A 10,394-nucleotide genomic window follows, 5' to 3' on the forward strand; every position below is an offset into this window, starting at 1 on the left:
CAATAAAATCGATCAAATTAGTCCCTAGATTTCTAAAATTTTCAATCAAACGAGTCCCAAAATTATCACAGTTACTATCAAATCGATCCTTAAAAGAGGTAAAAGAGGAAAAACAGAAAAAGTTGAAAGTGAAAAGTTAAAACTAAAATTTGTAACGTTTCCATCAAATTGGACCTTGTACACGTGGCTGAATGGATGACACGTGGACATCACAATACAGCATGCAGGACGACACGTAAGCCTCACTAACGGAGGGATTGGATGGAGGGATGCATTTGATGGACGTCTGTTAAATTCAGGGACTAATTTGATATTTCAAAAAATTGAAGGACAAATTTGGCTAGTCCTTACAAATTCAAGGACGAATTTGAGTATTTACTCGTCAGTTTTTTCCGTTACTATTAAGTATCGATTGTGACAAATCTAACGGTCGAGATTTGGAGGAAATGTGGTTGTTGCACTATAAATTTTGTCATTTTTAATTTAACTAAGAGTATAAAAAAAAAGGCTAAAGTGCACTTTCCCCCCTTAAGTTTTAAAAAATTGCGATTTTGGCCCCCTATGAACAAAAATTACAATTTTGGCCCCCTAAAATTTAGCCTCTTTGCACCTTTGATCATTTTGGTCAATTTTGACTTTTCAACGCCTACCTGGCATGCCACATGTGTAATTATAAATTAAAAATAAATAAAAAAACCCATAATCATTTTCTAAATTAAATAAAGTGTCCTGTTAACCGGTGCCCCCGGGGCACGGGTTAAGGAATCCAAAAAAGGAAAATTTGAATTAAAAATAACACTTTTTTGACTTTTGAAAAGTTGATTACACAATTTCCAATACAAAAGCTACTATATTTGCTTTCTTAATCAGTGCCCCCGGGGCACTGGTTAACATTTTCCTTAAATAAATTAAAAAAGAAATTGAGAAATTAAAAAAATCAGAAAAATAAAAAAAAAAATAGAAAATGAAAAGGAAAAGAAAAAAAAAATAGAGTAAAAATATGAATATGAATCTTCTTCTTCCCATGATTCTTTCAAATCTTCTTTCTCTCTACAATGTACATTCATCAATCTCCATCTTCTCAACACATCAGCTTCATCAAACCCAACAAACCATCTCCCTTTGATTTTAAACAATTTTCACAAAACCCAACAAACCCAGATAAAACAACCTGTTAAATTCAGAAGAAGCTTGATCGACGAGCTTCTTGTCCATACATTCCATGGCCACGTCCCATAAATCATTGCCGATGTGCTTAGGTCGTCCGTGAGCAGCTTTGTGGATGTAATATTGAGCGTTACCCATAACACAAAGCATTCCAGCAATTATTCTGAAAGGTAACACAACTTCCTATCTCAAACTCCTCCCAATCCCTTTCACATCTTCCCACAATCCTTTTCTCATAACAGTGGAATCAATTTGCTAAATCAATCCATCGATTCATCTGTGAACCATAAACCCATCGTCTTCTTCCATTGTCTTCCTCCATACAAAAAAACCTCAAATTCATTGCTCCCGAAACACAAACCCTTGCTTGCGAACCCTTGTTCATCGTCTGTCATCGAGCATTCGTCACCGTTGATTCATCGCCACTGAACCACAAACCCTTGCTTGTGAACCCTTGTTCTTCCTTCTTAATTGTTCTGATTTGTGAAGAAGATAAAAGAGGAGGAAAAGGAAAAGAATGAATTGAAAATGTACTGCATAATTGATTTTTATTTTCATTCCTAATTTTTTTCTGGGTAAAGAAGATGAAGCTGTTAGAATTCTAAGTTGAAAACCCAGATTCACGTGACATTCCTTTTTATATTTTTTTTTAATTCATACTTTTATACGCGTGGCTTTTTTAATTTATTTTAAATGGTTATTTACACACGTGGCGTGCCAACTGGTTAAATGAAATGACACATAGGCGTTGAAAAAGTCAAAATTAGCAAAAAGGATCAAAGTTGTAAATGGGCTAAATCTTAGGAGGCCAAAATTGTAGTTTTTATATTTTTAAAAACTTTTGACTGTTTTTCAATTTTTTTATTTTTAACTATTTTTCAATTTTTTCTCCCAAATTCAGTTGCTTTTACAATGCCGTTGTGGGAGATTAAGATACCGTTTGACCCGGTTTTTTTCAACTTCTCTACATTTTTAAGGAGAAGTTAGACCAAATACAATATCAATTAAGTACTTACTAAAAAAGACTCTTTTTTTAATGCATAAAATTGAATGGAACGGGCTTTGGCAAAAAGTTGTTGAATGCTACTTCAAAAATCTACTTCTCGACAATTTATTTCACAAACAACTCTCTTCAATTCACGTTGGGAACCTTTTCTTTTTATTTTCTAATATTATATTTCAATATGTTTTTTTCTTCCATTTAATTTTTTTTTAATTGTTCCACTTAATTTTTTTTAAGGAGGTTCCATTTAATTTTATTACCTTTTTTTCAAAGGAATTATATTATCTTTTTTATCACTTATATATTTAATTTAAATATCGTTTAATCATCACAATCTCACAAATATTTTTATTCACGTTGTTAATGATACCAAATATTTTTATTTCCTTTCTTCAACCTCGCAAATATACACACACACACACACACATTAACGTTTAGAGTAATATTTTATGTCTGTCTGTCTGTTTTTTGTTACGTTAATGCATATAATTTTTTTTAGTGTTGCTTGGTTGAGTGGTACCTCACCGATTTTTTTTAATTATTTTCCAATTTTTATATTTTTAAAAACTTTTGACTGTTTTCCAATTTTTTTATTTTTAACTATTTTCCAATTTTTTCTCCCAAATTCAGTTGCTTCTACACTGCCGTTGTGGGAGATTAAGATACCGTTTGACCCGGTTTTTTTCAACTTCTCTACATTTTTAAGGAGAAGTTAGACCAAATACAATATCAATTAAGTACTTACTAAAAAAGACTCTTTTTTTAATGCATAAAATTGAATGGAACGGGCTTTGGCAAAAAGTTGTTGAATGCTACTTCAAAAAACTACTTCTCGACAATTTATTTCACAAACAACTCTCTTCAATTCACGTTGGGAACCTTTTCTTTTTATTTTCTAATATTATATTTCAATATGTTTTTTTCTTCCATTTAATTTGTTTTTAATTGTTCCACTTAATTTTTTTTAAGGAGGTTCCATTTAATTTTATTACCTTTTTTTCAAAGGAATTATATTATCTTTTTTATCACTTATATATTTAATTTAAATATCGTTTAATCATCACAATCTCACAAATATTTTTATTCACGTTGTTAATGATACCAAATATTTTTATTTCCTTTCTTCAACCTCGCAAATACACACACACACACACACACATTAACGTTTAGAGTAATATTTTATGTCTGTCTATCTGTTTTTTGTTACGTTAATGCATATAATTTTTTTTAGTGTTGCTTGGTTGAGTGCTACCTCACCGATTTTTTTTAATTATTTTCCAATTTTTATATTTTTAAAAACTTTTGACTGTTTTCCAATTTTTTTATTTTTAACTATTTTCCAATTTTTTCTCCCAAATTCAGTTGCTTCTACACTGCCGTTGTGGGAGATTAAGATACCGTTTGACCCGGTTTTTTTCAACTTCTCTACATTTTTAAGGAGAAGTTAGACCAAATACAATATCAATTAAGTACTTACTAAAAAAGACTCTTTTTTTAATGCATAAAATTGAATGGAACGGGCTTTGGCAAAAAGTTGTTGAATGCTACTTCAAAAAACTACTTCTCGACAATTTATTTCACAAACAACTCTCTTCAATTCACGTTGGGAACCTTTTCTTTTTATTTTCTAATATTATATTTCAATATGTTTTTTTCTTCCATTTAATTTTTTTTAACTGTTCCACTTAATTTTTTTTTAAGGAGGTTCCATTTAATTTTATTACCTTTTTTTCAAAGGAATTTTATTATCTTTTTTATCACTTATATATTTAATTTAAATATCGTTTAATGTTCACAATCTCACAAATATTTTTATTCACGCTGTCATTTAATGATACCAAATATTTTTATTTCCTTTCTTCAACCTCGCGAATATATACACACACATTAACGTTTAGAGTAATATTTTATGTCCGTCTGTCTGTTTTTGTTACGTTAATGCATATAATTTTTTTTAGTGTTGCTTGGTTGAGTGCTACCTCACCGATTTTTTTAAACTATTTTCCAATTTTTATATTTTTAAAAACTTTTGACTATTTTCCAATTTTTTTATTTTTAACTATTTTCCAATTTTTTTCTCCCAAATTCAGTTGTTTCTACACTGCCGTTGTGGGAGATTAAGATACCGTTTGACCCGGTTTTTTTTCAACTTCTCTACATTTTTAAGAAGAAGTTAGACCAAATACAATATCAATTAAGTACTTACTAAAAAATACTCTTTTTTTAATGCATAAAATTGAATGGAACGGGCTTTGGCCAAAAGTTGTTGAAAGCTATACTTCAAAAAACTACTTCTCGACAATTTATTTCACAAACAACTCTCTTCAATTCACGTTGGGAACCTTTTCTTTTATTTTCTAATATTATATTTCAATATGTTTTTTTCTTCCATTTAATTTTTTTTTAACTGTTCCACTTAATTTTTTTTAAGGAGGTTCCATTTAATTTTATTACCTTTTTTTCAAATGAATTTTATTATCTTTTTTATCACTTATATATTTAATTTAAATATCGTTTAATCATCACAACCTCACAAATATTTTTATTCACGCTATCATTTAATGATACCAAATATTTTTACTTTCTTTCTTCAACCTCGCAAATATATACACACACACATATTAGCGTTTAGAGTAATACTTTATGTGTGTCAGTTTTTTTGTTACACCAATGCGTATAATTTTTTTTGCCGTTGCATAATGCGTATGATTATTTTTATAAAATTTTGATTTTAATTAAAAGTAAAATTGTAGATGTCTTTTCTTCAAAAATGGTATAGGTGCCTAAAAAAATTATACTTATCTTATATATATATATATATATATATATATATATATATATATATATATATATATATATATATATATATTGCACCTTTATATTGTAACAAACTATGCATATCTTTTTCTTATTCAAAAAAACTAAACATTGCTAAATAGAAAAGGTATTATTTTCTATTTTGTGAGCATCAGATGATAGGATTTTGTATAAGTTTGATAATGACCTGAAAGATGTATTTCCTTATGTAGTGGGAATATAGTTGATGTAATACTATGGAAAAAATACTCTGTAGCTTTATCATTTACCATCTATTTACCTTGAGTTCGTTGCTTCCATTTTGTAGTCAATGACAACCCAAATATATGTAACAATTGGTCAGGTTTGAGGCTGCTCATCAACCTACATCATCCGGTTGTTAAGAAGTTTAAGACTTAGTAAGTTTGCATTATGACTTCACAATACAGTGTTAGAGTAACTTATTATTTCACAATCCGATTTGATTGTTTTTTGGCCATGTTTCTTGAAATGTTGTCGTGACCTTAACACTTCTCAAGCTCAAAGTCAAAACTTCAGTCAAAACATAAGTAAGAGTTCGACTTCTTCTCAACGTACTTCGTACAACGATTTTTCCAATCTGTCTCAGGTTAGGCCAATTGCTGAATTTATAAACTTAGTCAATGTCTGCTTTTTTATGCATAAACATGCTTTGAGTTTTTTTACGCACAAATTAAAAATACATACTGCATCACTATTTGGAAAACAACTAAATTCAATCCTAACCAGTTTGGATTGTCTTATGAGAGTTGCACCAAATGTTCGAAGACATCAATTTCAAATGGTGCTAGCTATAGATGCACATGCGGGAGTGATGCTTAATTTCCATTTGTTTCAACAATGTTAATTGGTCAACGGGGTACATATAATGTACATGCATGCATTTATCTAGACTTTATAGGAAGATAATAGGAAGAAAATTAGAAGTAATGGTACATTTTCTTTAGCTTAAAATCAGCCATGCTTCCTTTATTTTATAAATTATATGTAACTATATTCGCATACATCTTATCCATGTTAATATGCATTAGACTAATATTGCAGTTATTTCCCTGTTTAGCATTTCCCAAACGCGGTGTCAAGAACAATTCTGAAAGGAAAGCGCAAAACAATCACTCTCATGATGACCAGACACAGAGAAAGTATAAGTGTCGCCTCATTACCGCCGATAGAGCAAGCTATGAAAAATACTTGGTTGGGCAGTGGTTCAATTTCTGCAGAGAACGTGTGATGGAAGAAGGTGGTAAGCTCATCTTTGATCTCGAAAAGTCACCGAAGAACTTGCACGTTCAAGTTGTTCCAAAGTAGATCTTTGCTGCTGAACTATTTGAACTTCTACTATTTTGACGTATCGCTTTGGACTGTAATCGTAGACTATCTTGACTTTAGGATGTCATTTATTCTTTTCATTTTGTTTGATGTAAATATTGGCAAAAATCCATTTTTGGTTAGTCTATGACACTTGCAGTCTCTTTTATAAACCTAACTATTATGTAACGTTAATCTGCACATTGTTGGTTCCATCATTGGTTCCAATTAGTATCATGTTAGTTATAATGTTGTTTTCCTAATCTCTTGAACAAAATAAAACATGCTCTTTTCCTACAGCAAATCTTTATAATGCTTTGGTAAATGTTTTAGAAATGTACATATATATACAACATCTAATTAACAGTGCAATTTGTTATGTACCTAGCACTTCCCAAATGAGATATCAAGGACATTTCTAAAAGGAACACGGAAAACAATCACACTCATCGATAAACAGGCTCAAAAAAGGTATAAGTGTTGCTTGATAACGGCAAAGAGAGCAAGTTACGAAAAATACTTAGGCGGCCAATGGTTCAAATTTTGCCGAGAACATATGTTAGAGGTAGGTGATAAGTTAATTTTTGATCTAGAGAAGCCACCTAAAAATATGCATGTTCAAGTCGTTCCTAAATAAAGATTTGGTGTTCATGATCCGCACTTTCAACATATCACCTTAACTCTAATCCTATACTAGATTATCTTCACTCACCGATGCTACTTCTTTGCTTGATTTCATCTGATGTAAATATGGGTATCAATCCTTTTTTGGTAACTCTATAACAACAACACTCTTTTTTTTATAATTTTGGATAATATGTAATCATAATTCACACATCATTAGTTCCTTTATTGGTTCTAATTGTTTTCATCCTAAATATTATGTCAATTCCTAATATCACAAACTGATTATATGCTCTCTTAATTAGCCCATACATATTTTATGCTGAATCATAATATTCCGTCGTTTTAACATCTCTTCTTTCGAAGAATTTTTTTATCGAATACGTTATTGAACCCGTGCGAAGCACGAGTTTGTAAATAGTTTTGATAAGAAAAATAAAAGGTGGTGTTTACTAGTGATGAGGAAAGGGGCCATAATTAGCGTTGGAAATCGAACTCTTATAGTATCTTTTATTCTTTTACTATTTTTTGGATAAATTTTGATTTCTTTTATTTACTATCAATAGACACTTACCAGTAGTATTACATTGCTTAAAAAAAGAGACAATTATTAGATAATGTACTTCCTTCAAAAATTATTAGATAATGTACTAACTACTAAAGTTAAGTTAACAAATTTTTTTTTAAGTAAAGGTTAAGTAAACAATTAATAATATACATCAAACAATTGTTGTATAAATACAATTCATATTGTAACTTAAGGGAATTTTAATATGTTGGAGTGTACTTCATCCGTCTCACAATAATTGTCATTTTATCATTTCTTTTTTTAAAATAATTATCACTTTATAATACCAATGCAACATTTATTATTTTTTTCCTTTATTATACCCTTATTTATTGAATTTCATCAAACTTAACTATTCCACTAATTACAATTAATAAGAGTGTTTTAGTAAATGATACTAATTTTACAATCAAAATCAACACAATTAATATTTCTTTAATAATCGTGAATAAACTTTAAATGACTACTATTATTTAGATTGAAACACACAAATTCCCATTTCTACACACTTTAATGTGTGTGAGATTGTGCTGTTAGGATATTTGACAAAAATTAACACATTTTGTCATCGATAATAATCAAACTCGTCTATTTTTTATTCTTTTACTTTTTTTTATTGATAAATTTTTTATTCTTTTTTTTTTGAAGAAGCTAAGCAAAATTTTATTAAAGAAACAGACAGCTTCTCAAGCACAAGGTGTGCTAAAGAAACCGACCACAATAATTACAACAAAGTTAGGCCACGACAAGCCGAATCAGCGAAAAAGAAATTACACAATTGCTTGAATACAGCTTAATGGATTTAACCTCCAATAGGGATAATCAAAATCGAACAAAACATAGTGCGATTTCAACCACCAATACGTTTGGAGCTTCACTTTTTCTGCAAGAGCCGCAAGCTGATCGGACTTGTTGTTGAAAATTCTATTATTACGATCTTTCCAAACAACAAAAAGTACCGCAATCCAGATAATAGTAAACGCAGTCCTTGAATTATTTGAAAAACCTCCAATACCGCGAAACTGAGCAGAATGAGTGGAAATATTACCATTAAAAACCGAATCAATTCCTAACCAATTTGAAACCAAGAGCCAAATGCGACCGTAAACATCGCAGCGAAAAAACAAGTGATCTCTGTCTTCAATGTCACCACACAAGGCTGCACACATAAGCTGGGACTCATCAATAGCATCACGCCGATACAAATTATCCTTAGTCGGAAGTCTGTTCTTGAATAGGCGCCAAACAAAAAGAGTCACCTTGAGAGGAACCGCTTTAAGCCATAAGAAACTATCAAAACCTTCATTGAGATTGGTATCAGTTGCCGTCAAAAAAGAATATGCTGAACTAACAGTGTAACACTGTGATGTATGGAGCTTCCACACCCATCTGTCGATCGTGCCAACCTGCAAAACACAAGTAGGCACCCGCCACACACACTCCAAAACCAGCCCCTCCTCCCACGCATGTAACCTCCTCCGCCATTTCCACGCCTCACCACCAACCCCCCACCCTAACTCAAACATCTCTGACACCGTAGCTAGTTTATTGTCTGCAAGGTAATATAGTCTATCAAAGGATCTTGCTAGAGGACACTCATCCAGCCACGGGTCCACCCAAAACAAAGTATCTCGACCATCCCCCACCCTCCTAATAATGTTATCTGACAACCAACCAGTATCGACAAGACCCACTCCTCTCCTGATTTGGTTTAGGTTACGCCACCAAACCGAACCTACTCCCTCTCCAAACCGCACCCTACCGCCCTCCTCACCATACTTTGCTCGAAGAACAACATTCCACAAGCTCTCCCTCTCCTCTAATAACCTCCACACCCATTTGCCTAAAAGAGAAATATTAAATTCCTTCAACCTCTTCACCCCCAGTCCTCCATTCTCCGTTTGTAAACAAATATTATCCCATTTAATCCAAGCAATTTTTTATTCTTTTACTTTTTTATTTATAAATTTTGATTTCGTTTACTATAATTAGATTGCTTAAAAAACTGACAATTATTAGATAACGTAAGTAAAACAATTATTAAAGAGTTTTTTTTGTCATCAATAATAATCGAACTCATCTATTTTTTATGAGTATGTTTTATTCTTCTACTATTTTTTTGGATAAATTTTGATTTCAGTTACTCTTGTTAGACACCTATTAGATTGCTTAAAAAAAAAGAGATAATGTTGTTTTTAACTAATTTTAGTTGAACAATTAATAATGAATAATGATAGTTCAAAAAGATATTAGTTGAAGATATTAGGGTGCACAAATGAGATAAGATATGATAAATATGTTAAATTTTTCATAAAAAAGAAAATTCCTTTCTCTCGCGTGCCTCGTGTTTCACCTCCCCGACACCTCGTGCTGCATCTCCATCAATTAAATTAAACAATTGATTGAAAAAAACACATCTCATATTGAAACTGGAAACCCAATATGATTAGTTGATTAAAAATATGGGAGAATTATGGTATAGTATATAATAAAATGGTATGGATTTTTTTTATAGAAATAGTTGTAAGTAGGGGTATTCAAAACGAACCAATCCAAAATGAAACCGTAAAAAATTGCATTTGGTTCGAATGTGTTCGGATCATTTTTTTAATCAACTGCGTTGTTTGGTTCGGTTTGCAGTTTTGATTTTACCAACTGAACCAAACTAAATCAAACCGCAATATAAGAAAAACACTAATTAAATCTATATCACTTAAACAAATACTCATATAAACTCAATGAAAACTTTAATAAAATGACATATTTTTTCTCGTGTTAAGTTTATTCTTTGCGTTTTCTTTCAAAAATGTATTTATGTGCTACTTGAACTCTTAGAGAATGATAAAAATTTTAGTCTTTTGTTTTTCTTACAAAGTTGGATTACTTTTT

This window comes from Medicago sativa, chromosome 8 (assembly GCF_051527215.1).
Source record: "Medicago sativa cultivar Bolivia chromosome 8, Bolivia_mono, whole genome shotgun sequence".
Taxonomy (NCBI): domain Eukaryota; kingdom Viridiplantae; phylum Streptophyta; class Magnoliopsida; order Fabales; family Fabaceae; genus Medicago; species Medicago sativa.